Genomic DNA, 16,802 nt, shown 5'->3' with positions numbered 1-16,802 from the left:
AAATTTGTTTTAGGGGGAACCACCCCTTTAACCATAACAGGTCTATCCACAAATGGAAGCCTCCACAAGGGGATTAGAAACGTTTTTAATGGTCTAGGAAAAAAAAAGTATTTTTCAACCCGATTATTGTTAAGTCTGCCTTGCCTACACACGATCTTGAAAAAAAAATGCTTGAGCAAAGCGCGGTGACATGCAACGCGTACGACGGTGTCAGGTCACCCGGTGTCAGGTGACAAGTGCACCCCGTTGGGGTCAGGGATGCACCCAAGGGTAGTGAACCCTATAGCTGACTACTGCTAGCAGAGACGAAGTGTGAACCCAAGATCACTCAGGGCGCGGAGTCTAAGACCCAGTTTTGTATTCACCAGAGCCCCTGATGGTGGGGATGGCCTTGGCCACAACTGGATCCAGGTCGCGACCCCCGAGATTCCCTAGGTCACACTCCGCAGGGAGAGAGGGGAAGCAGCCAGCAGGAAAAACGGTGGTGATGGGTAGGCCGAGGTCAGGGCAACAGGCAGACAAGGATAACCGTGGGACAGGCAAATGGTCAGGGGCACAGGCAAACAGCAGAAGTCAGGAACAAGTCAAAACGGTACATGGAAAGATGATCGTAGCACACTGCAAACAGGAACTAGCAAACTACACTGCAGACAGGAACTAAGCATAGGAACACTGTTGAACAGCACTGCAGACCTGTAGAGCAACGGTTAATATAGACTTCCTGGGATGACCTGGGTGGGGCCATACAGGAAGAGGAAGTGATAAAAAGGGGAACCAGAACAGGGTCAGGCCTCTAACGAACACATGGAGATCAGGTAAGCAGACAGACTTTGTTGCATATCCATGACAGACGGCACTATAAAGGGGAAGTACCATTCGGATGGCGCCACCCTTGGGGCTGACTTTGCTTATTTTGTGTTAGTAAAAGTTTGGTGATAGACGATTTGCGCTTTTCAGTCTGTTACTGTGTGATGAATGAGCTATCTCCATTACGAACGCTAGTTTTACCAGAACGATTGCTCCCGTCTCATAACTTGCTTCTGAGCATGCTAATTTTTTTCACGTTGTTAAAGCCTACACACGACCATTTTTTACAACGTTAAAAACGACGCGAAAATTTAGAGCATGTTCTAAATTTTTAATGCCCATTTTAAAGGTTGCAAAAAATGCTCTGTAGCCCACACACGATCGTTTTTAATGACATTAAAAAAAAAAACATTTTTAACATCGTGAAAAATGGTCGTGTGAACTCGGCATAAGTGTAGTAATATTATGCTAAATGTTGTACCTTCTCTAAAGGGGTTGAAAAAGCTTCATTTTTTTTTTTAAATAACAAACACGTCCTTCTTCCCTCCTCTGTGCAGTTGGTTTTGCACAGAGTGGCCCCAATCCTCCTCTTTTGGGGTCCCTCAGCGGAACTAGAAGCTCCTCCTCTTCTTGAGTGCCTGTCGGAGAAGCGCTCTCCTCCGAGACACCCGTGAGTCCTGCTATTACATCTATTGACACAGAAAGCAGGACTCGGCACCGCTCCCATTTTATTTAAGTGACAGCAGCGGGAGCCAATGGCTGCGCTGCTATCAATCCATCCAATTAGGAATTTGGACCCAAGACATCCGGCTTTTGTTGGTGTGCTTGTCCACAGGGTGAGAATAAGAGGGTACAGGAAAGTAAAACGGGCTCGGGGGGGGGGGGGGGGGGCTGCAGCATTACAGGAGGTTTTTCACCTCAATGCATAGAATGCATTGTGATAATAGTGCAGATTGATAATTGTTTTTACACATTACATGAAGTCTTCTATATTAAAAATAAAATCTGCCTTCTGCAAGTTTTAGCTTCTTCATGAGTATAAAACAACTTGCCAGTAATGTGACCCATCTCATAAACTTTTGATCACCTTACACATCCAACTGCGTACTATAAAAAGAGGACAGGATGAATATCAGCTATAATTAGCCTGCTTTATACACAAGGGAGAAACTGTTTTCATTTTTAGAGATTAATTTTAATGTGTTGAAAAAATTGTTTTGTACAGATGAATAAAAAGGTATCTTTTAACATTCCTTCATGAAGGCTGCATAATACAGGCGACCCAGCAGGAATGTCAGTTTTAATAGAGTCTTTTCTCATGACAAACACAAAGACATTGAAAACTTACTTCCTGCGGTTTTTTTAAATCTCATATTAGCAGGTACTATATGAAACCTTATTTAAATGCCATTTTGTTTTGCTGAAGCAAAAAGTCTTAAAGGCAGGAAAAACAATGTGAAAAAAAGGGAGAGCACAAAAGTGTACGGTTGTTATCAATTTAATTAACACCCCTTTCTTGAATGCAACAAAAAAAAATTCATTAATAGAATTTCCATAAAATAAAAATAAATTGATAATTATTACTAGAACAGCAACTCAGGAGTGAAAATTATAGTGAACCCTTACACTACAATGACCGTCAATTTAACAAGGTGGACTAGACTGATAACCAGTGTAATGGGAGGGACTACACTGATAGTCAATGTAATGTGGGGTACTACTGACCACCAATGTAAGTGGTCAGTAGTGCCCCACATTACATTGGCTATCAGTGTAGTCCCTTCCATTACATTGGTGGTCAGCCTTGTCCCCCTTGTTACATTGATAGTCATTGTAGTGTACCCCATTACACTGGTGGTGAATATTAGTGCTCCTTTTTTTCACCGACCTAATTTCTTTATGTAAGTAATAGGTATTTTTTTTGGCATACCAAACATTAAAATCTTAGGAATATTTTATTGAAATACACTTTTTACCAATGTTGGAATCCGCTGAGGATTTCACCTCTTGGGCATCAACAATAATTAAAAATGTATTACAAAATGTAATATTATCCACCTCACAGCTAATAGGCTACTATGTCACATTGATTCATGCAATACATAATTGTATCATTTGCTTCACTAGTACATGAACTTTACCATTTCAGGCTGCAATGATGTATTAACATAGTTAAAGCGGGAGTTCACCCATAAAACAATTTTTCCCCTTAGATGGATGCTCATTTTGTCAAGGGGAATCGGCTAGTTGTTTTAAAATATGAGCTGTACTTACCGTTTGAGATGCATCTTCTCCGTCGCTTCCGGGTATGGGTCTTCGGGAGCGGGCGTTCCTTCTTGATTGACAGTCTTCCGAGAGGCTTCCGACGGTCGCATCCATCGCGTCACTAGTAGCCGAAAGAAGCCGAACGTCGGTGCGGCTCTATACTGCGCCTGCGCACCGACGTTCGGCTTCTTTCGGAAAATCGTGACGCGATGGATGCGACCGTCGGAAGCCTCTCGGAAGACTGTCAATCAAAATAGGAACGCCCAGTCCCGCAGCCCATACCCGGAAGCGGCGGAGAAGATGCATCTCGTAAACGGTAAGTACAGCTCATATTTTAAAACAACTAGCCGATTCCCCTAGACAAAACGAGCATACATCTAAGGGGAAAAAGTATCATGTACGGGTGAACCCCCGCTTTAAAGCTTTTTCTTACAGATTTGAGGTTCAACTCAACACATTTCATTGATAATGAATCAACTTCTTCAGGAGTAAGAAGGTGAGACATATAAAATTATAAATTCTGACTTATTCTCTGCGAAAGCAGGCAGCCACTTGCCAACCGATACACCAGAAGGAGCAACAAGGGATTATAGATCACCATTTAGTGTACACCTTCACAAAGCATTGTAGTTCCCTATTCTGAGAGTCTATAGCAACCTTTCCCAATGTTTTCAACAGGAACCCTAGAAATAACCTTCTGGTCTCAGGGAACCCCTGCTAAAAATGACTTTATCTACAACGCATATTACATTAGTGTGATGGTCAGTGGAAAGAATGCTCCTTATACTTGTGGTCATTGGGAAGAATAACACTCTTACAGATAGCTAAAAAGATCAATGATGTCAGCGGGAACTTATCTGAGTGAAAGAAATTACTCTTTGCTCAAGGAATGCCTAGAAACCTCTGGAAGAGTCCTAGGGTTCCCTGGAACTCTGGCTGAGAAACCCTGGTCAATAGCATTATGCTAATGAATTCAGGGGGTGTCTCCATAATTAGTTACCCACAGGAGTCTATTGGCCCGTATACACGATTCGAATATCGTACGAAAAATGTCGTCCGAGGAAGAATCGCATGATAATCAGATCGTTAATACAGAGCTTTCGAGAGCCAAACATGACAGTTCATTTATTGGACATGCACGAAAAAAATTCTAGTACCAGATCATTCGATTTTTGTTTAGTCAGTACAGTTGTCGTTCAAAAATACAATACAATACAAATTCATTACAACACATGACATCACTTTCCGATTTTTTATCTGTCGTATGAGAATTTTCGTGACTTTAATAACATATTAAATTTCTACTTGTGACGCCCAGACGAAGCAAGTTTTTGTGAAACACGTCGGGTGACGCCACTGCTGCCACGCACATATTGATCGATATGCCAATTTCCTCCACTTCCTTGTAAGTGTTTCTAACCATTATTAAAAGCTCAGTGCCTACGTTATTACGCTATGTGCTTCTTCTGTTTCGCTTTTCTTTTATACATCAGTGTTTTGGTTTGACCGTTTGGGAGGTACCATCTTTAGTATTGGACATCTTCCTCTCGTTTGGTGGTGTTGCCATATGAAGATCGGATCCTGCATGGTCACAGCCTTTGTATACATTCAGCTTTGTTGACCCTCTGGGCGTAGGCTCACTAGGGTTCAACACATTTGGTAAGCCTCTGCTTTATTGGTGGTGGGTATATCACTAGTGTGCATCACGTTCAAGAGTGAATCACCGTTGGTCTGGGAACATTCACCCAGCTCATACATCAATTAAGTTTTTTCACCATCTAATATTCTGACTTGTTTATTATATTTGTCCCCTCTTTTTTGTTCACATATCATTCACTTGATTTTTTCATCATTATTATCACTTAGCGCTACTATTTGTATGTTCTACTTGTGACTATTAAGCGAAAAAAGTCGTACGATATTCGGATCGTGTGTGTACGGGGCATAAGGGCTTCATGTACAGTAGAGCTCCTAAACTTGAGTTTAGGAGTTTTGGGCATTTGCTGCAGTTAGGGGATCTTCCTCCTCCCTCAATCCCCCTCTCCTGAACACAGAAGAATCGTGTTCAGGATCAGAAAGAATTTTCCGCGTTTTGTGTTTTCTTGCGGCCGGCAGTCAAAGTAGGCCGAGTGTTCATGAAGCCTAAGTTCAGTATCTAGTTGAATAAAGTATATCACTTTCAACTTACAATAGACCTGGAAGACGTGTTATATGCTTTACATCCCAGATTTTGAGATGAAATAAGGCCTAATCAGAGCTATGATAGGGCACTACATACCTTGTAACAGCATATGCTAAATGTTAAGGTCTTCCCCTATAATCTCTTCACGCTCCTTCTGGTTTTTCTGTTGGAAAGTGAATGTTCGAATCTGCAGAGAATAAATCAGAATTTATTGTTATAAGTTTAAATATCTCACCTCCTTACTCCTGAACAAGTTGATTCAAAATGCATTGAGTTCAAGCTCAAACCTGTAAGAAAAAGCTTTAACGATGTTCATACTTCATTGTGGCCCTATATAGTAAAGTTCACTTATTGGGGAAGCAAATGATGAAATAATGTATCGCATGTACAAATTTGACATGGTGGTTTTGTGAGCTGTGAGGTGGACATTATTAAAGTGGAGTTCCACCCATTTTTTTATGTTTGTCTGTGCTGCATGCTCTAATCTCATAGTGTTCAGAATGGACAATTTTTATTTAATTTGTTGCTTGTAAATACCTTTATTCTGTAGTCCTTCATTACTTCCTCCTATTTATTTGCCTAGGCTATTTGCAAGGGTTTCTGGGATAGGCATCATGTTTCCCAGTAGTCCTTGCAAACCTGACTGAAACCTATTACATTGCTTGTGCACTGAGCATGTGCGAGATATGCAAAGCTGAAATCCAGGAAGTCATACAGTCTGGCTTCCTGATGCCCACGCTTAAGATGGCCACGGTCTATTTCTAGATTATAAACTATCTAAATGCTGTAACAACCTAACAAAACGGACCTTAGTTTACAGACTAACTTTACTAGAATACATTAAGCTTGTGTATTACAGGGGTATTTATATTTAAAAAGTGAAATTGTGGGTGGAACTCCCCTTTAAATTTCGAAATTATTTGTAATTATTATTGATGGCCAAGTGATACAATTCTCAGCAGAATCCTACATTTTAAATTGATATTTCAACATATCTTTGATTTTTAAATGATTAATTTGTTTGATTTGTATGGTACACAAAAAATAAATTTGAATTACGCTATTGCAGGATGTTGGCAACAAAAAAAGTTTTGGGAACCTGCAACTGTATATACAGCTGTGCTCAAAAGTTTACATACCTTGGCAAAATTTATGATTTCTTGGCCATTTCTCAGATGAATGATGACACAAAAACATTTCTTTCACTCATGGTTATTGTTTGGCTGAAGCCATTTATTATTATCAATCAACTGTTTACTCTTTTTGAATAATAATGACAACAGAAACTGCCCAAATGACCCTGATGAAAAGTTTACATACCCTGGTGATTTTGGCCTGATAACATGCACACAAGTTGACACAAAGGGGTTTGAATGGCTATTAAAGGTAACCATCCTCACCTGTGATCTGTTTGCTTGTAATTAGTGTGTGTATATAAAAGGTCAATGAGTTTCTGGACTCCTGACAGACCCTTGCATCTTTCATCCAGTGCTGCACTGACACTTCTGGATTCTGAGTCATGGGGAAAGCAACAGAATTGTCAAAGGATCTGCAGGAAAAGGTAGTTGAACTGTATAAAAAACAGAAAAGGGATATAAAAAGATATCCAGGGAATTGAGAATTCCAATCAGCAGTGTTCAAACTCTAATCAAGAAGTGGAAAATTAGAGGTTCTGTTGAAACCAAACCACGGTCAGGTAGACCAACTAAAATTTCAGCCACAACTGCCAGGAAAATTGTTTGGGATGCAAAGAAAAACCCACAAATAACTTCAGGTGAAATACAGGACTCTCTGAAAACATGTGGTGTGGCTGTTTCAAGATGCACAATAAGGAGGCACTTGAAGAAAGATGGGCTGCATGATCGAGTCGCCAGTAGAAAGCCATTACTATGCAAATGCCACAAAGTATCCCGTTTACAATACACCAAGCAGCACCGAGACAAGCCCCAAACCTTCTGGCACAAAGTAATTTGGAGTAATGAGAAAATTGAGCGATTTGGCCACAACCATAAACACTACATTTGGAGTGGAGCCACCAAGGCCTATGATGAAAGGTACACTATTCCTACTGTGAAACATTGAGGTGGATCACTGATGTTTTGGGGATGTGTGAGCTACAAAGGCACAGGAGATTTGGTCAAAATTGATGGTAAGATGAATGCAGTATGTTTGTTTTTTTTCTCCTTCGGCTTCTTCTCTTCCTTTTCTCTCTATACTCTTTTTTTCTGCTCTCTCGTCTTTGTCTTATTATGGGGCAGAGACTGGCATACGAGGACCACTTGACAGCACAAAAAAACAACAACTATGGGGCAGATCCACGTAGCGTGGCGCATTCCTCCGTCCGGCGTAGCGTATCTCTGATACGCTACGCTGCCGTAACTTACAGTTTTTTTTTGGTATCCTGAAAGAATTTCCGCCGTAAGTTACGGCGGCATAGCGTAACTTAGGCGGCGTAAGGGCGTGCAATTCAAATGGATGTGATGGGGCGTGTTTTATGTAAATACATCTTGACCTGACGTAAATGACGTTTTTTTCAACTGCGCATGCGCCGTCCTTGGGGGTATCCGAGTGTGCATGCTCGAAATTAAACTGGAACAAGCCAATGCTTACGACGGTGACGTCATTCTACGCAAAGCCCTATGCGCGAACGACTTGCGCAAACGACGTAACATTTTCAAAATTCGAAGCGGGAACGACGGCCATACTTAACATAGGATACGCCTCATATAGCAGGGATAACTATACGCCGAAAAAAGCCTTACGGAAACGACGTAAAAAAATGCGCCGGACGGACGTACGTTCGTGGATCGCCGTATCTAGCTAATTTGCATACTCGACGCGGAATTCGACGGAAACGCCACCTAGCGGCCATCGTAAATATGCACCTACGATCCGACGGCGTACTAAGACGTACACCTGTCAGATCGAGCCCAGATTCAGTCGTATCTTGTTTTGTGGATACAAAACACAGATACGATGGGGCATTTTAAAAATTACGCGGCGTATCCATAGATACGCCGGCGTAATTCGTTTGTGGATCTGGCCCTATAATATATTATATATATATACATATATATATATATATATATATATATATATATATATATATATATATATATATATATATTTATTTTTTGTGCTTATATGAGTAGCTATAAATGAAGAATCAGAGCTGTAAATTAACAATAAGGATATAAAGATGTATGTATGATCTATATGTGCTGTAAGTGGAACTTATGTAAATGTAAAATACTTAATAAAATATGATTATTTAAAAAAAAAATATTTAAGCCCTGTACACACGATCGGTCCATCCGATGAGAACGGTCTGATGGACCGTTTTCATCGGTTAACCGATGAAGCTGACTGATGGTCAGTCGCGCCTACACACCATTGGTTAAAAAAACGATCGTGTCGGAACGCGGTGACGTAAAACACAACGATGTGTTGAAAAAAAACGAAGTTCAATGCTTCCAAGCATGCGTCGACTTGATTCTGAGCATGCGCGGATTTTTAACCGATGGTTGTGCCTACTAACAATCGGTTTTTAGCTATCGGTTAGGAATCCATCGGTTAAATTTAAAACAAGTTGGCTTTTTTTTAACCGATGGATAAATAACCGACTGCGCCCACGCACGATCGATTTGGACCGATGAAAACGGTCCATCAGACCGTTCTCATCAGTTTAACCGATCGTGTGTACGCGGCCTTAGCATTCATCAGCCAGGAAGCTGCGCATGGGATGTACTTGGACATTCCAACATGACAATGATCTAAAACACAAGGCCAAGTTGACCTGTCATTGGCTACAGCAGAATAAAGTGAAGGTTCTGGAGTGGCCATATCAGTCTCCTGACCTCAATATCATTGAGCCACTCTGGGGAGATCTCAGATGTGCAGTTCATGCAAGACAGCCCAAGAATTTACAGGAACTGGAGGCTTTTTGCCAAGAGGAATGGGCAGCTTTACCATCTGAGAAGATAAAGAGCCTCATCCACAAATACCACAAAAGACTTCAAGCTGTCATTGATGTTAAAGGGGGCAATACACGGTATTAAGAACTGGGGTATTTAAACTTTTGATCAGGGTAATTTTGTGTAGTTTCTGTTGTGATTATGATTTAAAAAGAGTAAAACACAGTTGATTGATAATAAATGGCTGCAGCCAAACACTAACCATAAGTGAAAAAAAAGCTTGTGTGTTATCACTCATATTCTCTGAAAAATGGCAAAGAAATCATAAATTCTAACAGGGTATGTAAACTTATGAGCACAACTGTACATATAGAGGTTTAGTCAATTCCATGTTACATTAGTGGTCAGTGTAGTCCCCCTCATTGCATTGGTGGTAATTGTAGTACCCCCTTTAAATTGGTGGTCAATGGTTTAGTGCTCTTTTTCTTTGGGGTCCTTGGGAGCTAATTGGTGGTGTCAGTGGGTTGCTTATATGACAGTGGAGTGACAGTGGTTGCCGAGTGACATCGGTGGTGGATTGCCAGGCAAGAGATTTATCTGCCCAGCAGTGCCTGGTATGCATCCTAAACACTTGTTATGTATATCGCTACAATTATAAACAGTAAATCCCAAACCAGCAACATGTGCGATAACAAACAAATTGCATAAGGGAATAGTGTCAGCAATACTTCATTGATTCCCGTGATTTAACAGCTTGAATGTAAATCACTATCCACAAATATCCCACTGTGTGTATTAAAGCATGACGACAAGGATTGTCAACCTACAGTAACACTTGAACACACTTCTGCACAAATCAATTAGACCTGAACATTTGAAAGACCTGACGGGTAATGGAAAAAGAGAAGGACCTGTACATGGAAAATTAAAGTTGCACAAAAAACAACTGTCAGCTATACGTCGTATAATGATATAAACCCCTCTTATGAATGCAATAATAGCATGCAGGACATTACATGTGGTTCTTCAAATTGGATGTTACAACATATGTAATAACACAACATCTAGAAGAAAAGAAAAAAGGAGGGAGCACCAACCTAGTGCATTACCACTTAAATGTTCTATTAAAAAATAGAATAAAAGCAATGATCCTACTCACAAAGGGAGCCTAGGGAAGTGCTTTTCTGACAGTTAAGCTTAATCTCTTGGTGTCTGCCAGCAGGACTTGATGACAAGGAGGATCGGATGATACCTCAAATGCTGACGCGTTTCTGGGGCGCACCCCTTTCTTCAGAGCCTAGATGAAGACCATCTAGGCTCTGAAGAAAGGGGTGCGCCCCAGAAACGCGTCAGCCGTTCAAGGTATTATCCGATTCTCCTTGTCATCAAGTCCTGCTGGCAGGTGCCAAGAGATCAAGCTTAACTGTCAGAAAAGCACTTCCCTAGGCTCCCTTTGTGAGTAGGATCATTGCTTTTATTCTATTTTTAATAAAACTTCTAAGTGGTAATGCACTAGGTCATTGCGCCCTCTTTTCTTTAATTTTTCTAGCCGTATGAACACCCACTGTTCTGAGGAGGGCTGCAAGACTCTAGACCTTACCTTAAGACTGAACTACACTACCCGTGTGTAGCGAAACACCAGAGCGCAGGAGAATTTTTATAACACAACATCTGTAAGAGCCCAAACTATAGTTACGGATGTTGGTTATGGGCTTTCATCATACATTAAACTGTCGCATCCAAGCAAGGTCTTATCCCTATAGAATTATCACAGTGCTCCATCACAGTGACAGAAATTGGTGGACAGAAATAACTGGACAGTAGGGCATAGATAACCACTTGCCGCTCGAAATACATATATATACATTGCAGTTTGCAAGTGGTCTGCTGAGAAAGCCGGCGACTGGCTATCTCATAAAAGAGGTCCAAGCGTCTAATTAACCGCTGGATTGCTTTCAAAAGGAGCTCCCGCTTGCCACTCACCAGTGTTACCAGAGCGCCCAAGAAACGATCCGACTGGTCAAACGGCTGGCCATAGAGGTTACTAGAGACCAGATCGTGCCTGATCGCCTCTATGGTCTTGGAGGACTGGAGCAACGCCATGACATCACTTTCAGTCTAGGTCCTAGACTGAAATGATGTCATGGCGTTGCTCCGGTCCTCCAAGAAAAAAAATTGTTTACTTATGTCCTAGACTCTAGGACATAAGTAAACAATTTTTTTTTCTTTTAAGCAAACGATCACTTTTTTTTATCGTTTTCTATAAGGTAGATAACAAAGAGAGATCTTGGGTCTTTGAGGTCCATAAAGAGGACCTGTCATCCCCTATTGCTATGACAAAGGATGTTTACATGCCTTGTAATAGGAATAAAAGTGATAAAAACTAATTCAAGTGCTAGACCGCCTCTTTAACACTAAACAGGTAAAAAAAATTAAAGCGTCGCCTATGGAGATTTTTAAGCATCATAGTTTGTTGCCATTCTACAACCGTGCGCAATTTTAAAGTGTGAGATGTTTGGTATCTATTTACTCAGTGACATCAACCAAATTAGGATATGTCTTGTTTTTAAAGGGGGGTAAAGGTTTTTTCTTTCGGCGGGTATCGTTCTTTAAGATCGATGTGGGCCTGAATGCCTGGATGACATGGCTAGCAATACATTGTGCGACTTTTCTTTTATAAAGGACTTGACAAATGTTTGGGTCTGCTTATTTCTATAGTATGAGATGGGATGGGGAGGAGTGGTGTCTTGTGCACCCTTATTTTTAAAGGGAGATTCTAGATTCTGAGCAGGCATGTCTGCATACTCCCACAACCACTGGGTCAGGGTTGCGGGAAAGAGGCCCTTTTTCTCATCAACATGGGGGCAACAAGGTGCTTTTCCAGGCGGTGCATCCTTGCAGGGTACACCCCTTCATGTTGAAGACATGTGGCCTAGTATGGCGGAGGGGGGCACACGCTGGCCCTCCATTTTATGATCACCCAGGCTGCTTGCTCAGGTAAGGATCTGGTATGAAATATGAGGAAGACCTCACTCTTTTTATTTCTTGTTTTTTGAGTGAGGTTACCCCTTAAAATCCACACCAGACTCAAAGTAATTGGGGGGAGGGGGGGGGGTGGTATGCCATTTTTTCCATATCCATACCAGACCTATAGTGGGGACCATATGCTTTTTATTTTTTACACTTTCCCAGCTGTTCATTTACATTCACCTGTCAGTCAGGAATCCTCAGCTGACAGCTGAAAGCGTCGGCGAGGATAAGTTATTGGTTGTTAGATCGCTGGTGGGTGCTAGCACCCTAACAACCAGGAGGAAGCTGTCACATTCAGCAATAGTAGTAATACCACTGCCAAATGTTTCACTCCACTCTGGTTCATTCTAGTTCACTCTGGCTCATTTGGTCAAACACCCTTTGTTTTGGCGGTTTGCACAGGGTTCTCCATAGAGTGCACACAGTGCAGAAGTCTCCCTCATATTATGTCCCCTGATGATTGAATGTTCTTATCTTATTGACTGTCATGGTCGAATGTTCTTAAATCTATTTTTCTCTTAGAATCAAATGTTAGGGCTGTTACATTCACCAGACGAAAGGCAACAAGGAAACGATTAGGCCCCTCACAAACGGGGTGGGCTCCGTTGGAGTCTGATCAGCCTGATTAGTTAGCAATCTGTCCTCTGATCCCTGTTGAACAGATGGCTGGTCTGTGTCTGCTCCGCTTATGCAGAGTGGACACAGACACAGCCTGCTCTCCTTTATGGACCGCCTGCCCGTGTACACCCAACTGCCATCTGATCCACCAGACAGATTGGGAACAGACCCCCATCTGTCTGCATGACGTGAAGATGCCCACTTGCCGAACCCTCTTTCTGTTCTAAGTGAAACTGCCAGCTACAGCAGGTATGCATTTATTGCCCTCGCCTATGTATCACCATTTATGATGATGCATGATTTGGGATTGATCCAATGTATGATCTGAGGTGTGAAGTTGCATGAATTGGGACTGATCTGATGTATGAAGTTGAATGAAATGGAGCTGATATGAAGTCTGAAGTTGCCTGAATTAGGGCTGATCTGAGATCTAAAGATGCCTGTATTCTGATCTGGGATGTAAAGGTTCATGCATTAGGAATGATCTGAGGTTTGAAAGTGCTTAAATTGGGGCTGACCCTGGCATGAAGGTGCAGGTATTGGGGCTAATCCGAGGTGTGAAGGTGCTCCAATTAAGGATGATCTAAGGTTATTTCTTGTGGGAAAAAAAAGGTCTAAAAGTGCTCGAACTCTGGCTGATCTGAGGTTTGAAGGTGCTGAAATGAGGGGCTGAGGCTGATCTGAGGTTTAAATATACCTTAAGTGGTGCTGATTTGAGGTCTGAATTTGGGATGATCTGAGATCTAAAATTGCCTGAATTAAAGGGGTTGTAAAGGTTTGTGTTTTTTCACCTTAATGCATCCTATGCATTAAGGTGAAAAAAACACCTTGCTGTCACGGCCCCCCAGCCCTCTGTTTTACTTACATGAGCCCGTTCACCTGCTGTGCGCGTCCCCCGGTGTACTCTTCTCCACAACTTCTCAGCAGTGATTGGATAGATTGATAGCAGCGCAGCCATTGACTCCCTCTGCTGTCAATCAAATCCAATGACGTGGCCGCCGGGGGCCGGGAGCGAGTCATACACTCTGGGCCAGATCCACAAACGAATTACACCGGCGTATCTATTGATACGCCGCATAATTTCAAAGTTCCTGCGTCGTATCTTTGTTTTGTATCCACAAAACAAGATTCGACTGAATGAGGGATCGATTCGACAGGCGTACGTCCTAGTACGCCGTCGGATCGTAGGTGTATATTTACACTGGCCGCTAGGTGGCGTTTCCGTTGAATTCCGCGTCGAGTATTCAAATTAGCTAGATAAATTAGCTAGATACGGCGATCCACGAACATACATCCGGCCGGCGCATTTTTTTATGTCGTTTGCGTTAGGCTTTTTCCGGCGTATAGTTACCCCTGCTATATGAGGCATATCCTATGTTAAGTATGGCCGTCGTTCCCGCGTCGAATTTTGAAAATGTTACGTCGTTTGCGTAAGTCGTTCGCGAATAGGGCTTTGCATAGAATGACGTCACCGTCGTAAACATTGGCTTGTTCCGGTTTAATTTCGAGCATGTGCACGGGGATAGCCCCACAGATAAAAAAACGTCATTTACGTCAGGTCAAGACGTATTTACATAAAACACGCCCCCATCACATCCATTTGAATTGCGCGCCCTTACGCTGCCAAAGTTACACTACACCGCCGTAACTTACGGCGCGCATTCTTTGAGGATACAAAAAAAAATTCAAGTTAGTCTTACCGGTAACTTGTTTTCCAGAAGTCTTTCAGGACAGCACCTTGAGATATGGTGACTCCTCCCACTCCATCAGGAAACACCTTCTTTCCAATCTTTTAAAAGGGAGGTCCTTCCTTGTACCAGTCAGTTGTAATAGAGAAAAACCTCCGGCCCCGGCTGGAACACATAAACACATACGTTAGTCACAGCATAGTTCATTTAACACTCATAGGGCGGGTCGTTGCTGTCCTGAAAGACTTCTGGAAAACAAGTTACCGGTAAGACTAACTTGAATTTTCCCGAGGCGTCTTTCAGGACAGCACCTTGAGAGGATAACAGAGACTTACTACCTTAGGGCGGGACGACAGCTTGTAAGACCTTCCTGCCAAATGCCTGTTCACTGGCCGAGGTGAGGTCCAATCTATAATGTCGCACAAACGTGTGAAAACTTGTCCACGTCGCTGCCCTGCAGATTTGCTCTGGCGTGGCACCAGCTCTTTCTGCCCATGAAGTTGCAAGAGCTCTGGTTGAATGGGCATTAACCCCTTCTGGTGGGGTCAGGTCTGCCTGTAAATAAGCCTCCCGGATAGCCAGCTTCAGCCACCTAGCTAGGGTCCCCTTAGATGCCTGTTGGCCCTTTTTGATACCCCCAAAGAGGACAAATAAAGCATCCGAGCGTCTGAACGGACCTGTTATCTCCAAATAACCTAATAAAGTCCGCCTGACATCCAACATGTGAAAAAATAATTCCTTCTCTCCCGAAGGACTAGAACAAAAGCTGGGAAGGACAATGTCCTGTAAACGATTTGCCTTAGAGGCTACCTTTGGCAAAAACTTAGGGTCAGTTTTAAGCACTACCCTATCCGTAAATAAACATAAATAAGGCTCCTTAATAGACAGGGCCTGTAATTCGCTGATCCTACGTGCCGAGGTAATAGCGATCAAAAACAAAGTTTTTAGGGTAACATTCCTAAGCGATGCTTCCCCTAAGGGTTCAAACGGCTTGTTTGCCAGGGATCTAAGTACCACTGAGAGCTCCCACTTCGGGAACCCCTGTAACCGAAGTGGTCTGGATCTCGTGAGAGACCTAAAAAACCTACCCACTAAGGGTTCTGTGGCTACAGGCCTCTCCAAGAACACTGCGAGTGCGGATACCTGCACCTTTAGGGTACTGATAGCTAAGCCTTTATCTGCCCCTTCCTGTAAAAACTCCAAGATGGAACTTAAATCCCTAGGGTCCTGGCCCGCTGAGCTACACCATGTGGAAAATACCTTCCAAACCTTGGCATAGATAGCTCGGGTCACTTTTTTTCTACTGTTAAGTAAGGTGGAAACTAGACGGTCAGAAAACCCCTTATTTTTTAAGATTTCTCTCTCAGAAGCCATGCTGCCAAGGAAAGTCGTGCCACTTCCGGGTGAGAGACCGGGCCCTGTGCTAGAAGATCCCGCCTGAGGGGCAGGTGCCAACAAGGTTCGGCTGCCATCGTCAGGAGAGTCGCGAACCATGCTCTTCTGGGCCAAAACGGGGCGATGAGGATGACCGGGACCCTTTCCTTCTGGACCTTTCTCAGAACCAAGGGAATTAGCTGAAACGGGGGGAAGGCAAAGCAAAGGCGAAATTCCCAGGGATTCGCCAGAGCATCCACCCCTAGGGAGCCATCCCCCTGGCTCAGAGAAAAGAACTTTCCTACCTGGGAGTTCTCCTTCGAGGCGAACAAGTCCACCTCTGGCAGACCCCATCTGTCGGTGATCTGAAGGAAAACCTCTGGATTCAGGGACCACTCTGATTCCCGAATCTGGTGTCTGCTTAGAAAGTCCGCCACCCGGTTTAGTGATCCTTTCAGATGTAGGGCCGTCAGGGAAAGTAAGTTGCTTTCTACCCAGAGCAGGATTTCTGTGGCAAGGGACTGAAGCATCCGGCTTCTCGTACCCCCCTGTCTGTTTAAGTAGGCTACTACCGTGGAGTTGTCTGTCAAAATCTGAACATGGCGACCCCGTAGGTGTGGAGCAAAGTCCACTAGGGCCAGGGCGACTACTTTCAGTTCCCTCCAATTTGAGGAACGCAGGGATTCCTCCTTTAGCCAATTTCCCTGAGTGAACCTTTCGTCTAAGTGGGCTCCCCATCCCCAGGCGCTGGCATCCGTGGTAAGCCTCTTTTCCACTGGGAAGAACCATTCCAGACCTTCCACAAGCACTCTCTGATTTTTCCACCAGTATAGGGATCTCTTTACACTGGCTGGAATCTTCACCTGGGAGTCCAGGGAATTGGGCTTGTGATCCCATGCTCTTAACAAAAAAGCCTGCAGGGGT

General features: G+C 43.0%; 1 protein-coding gene across 1 annotated transcript in view; it reads right to left on the bottom strand.

Moving 5' to 3' along the window:
- TP53INP2 (tumor protein p53 inducible nuclear protein 2) overlaps positions 1 to 16,802 on the bottom strand; it is a 219,156-nt gene that overhangs the window by 162,600 nt on the left and 39,754 nt on the right. The window contains exon 2 of the mRNA XM_040330394.1: positions 5,351 to 5,441. The gene's annotated coding sequence lies outside the window, so the exon portion shown is untranslated. The remainder of the gene's footprint in view (positions 1 to 5,350; positions 5,442 to 16,802) is intronic.

The sequence above is a fragment of the Rana temporaria genome, chromosome 12 (assembly GCF_905171775.1).
Source record: "Rana temporaria chromosome 12, aRanTem1.1, whole genome shotgun sequence".
NCBI lineage: Eukaryota > Metazoa > Chordata > Amphibia > Anura > Ranidae > Rana > Rana temporaria.
Note: the sequence above shows the minus strand (reverse complement) of the source record. Positions and strands in the feature narration are given on the sequence as shown.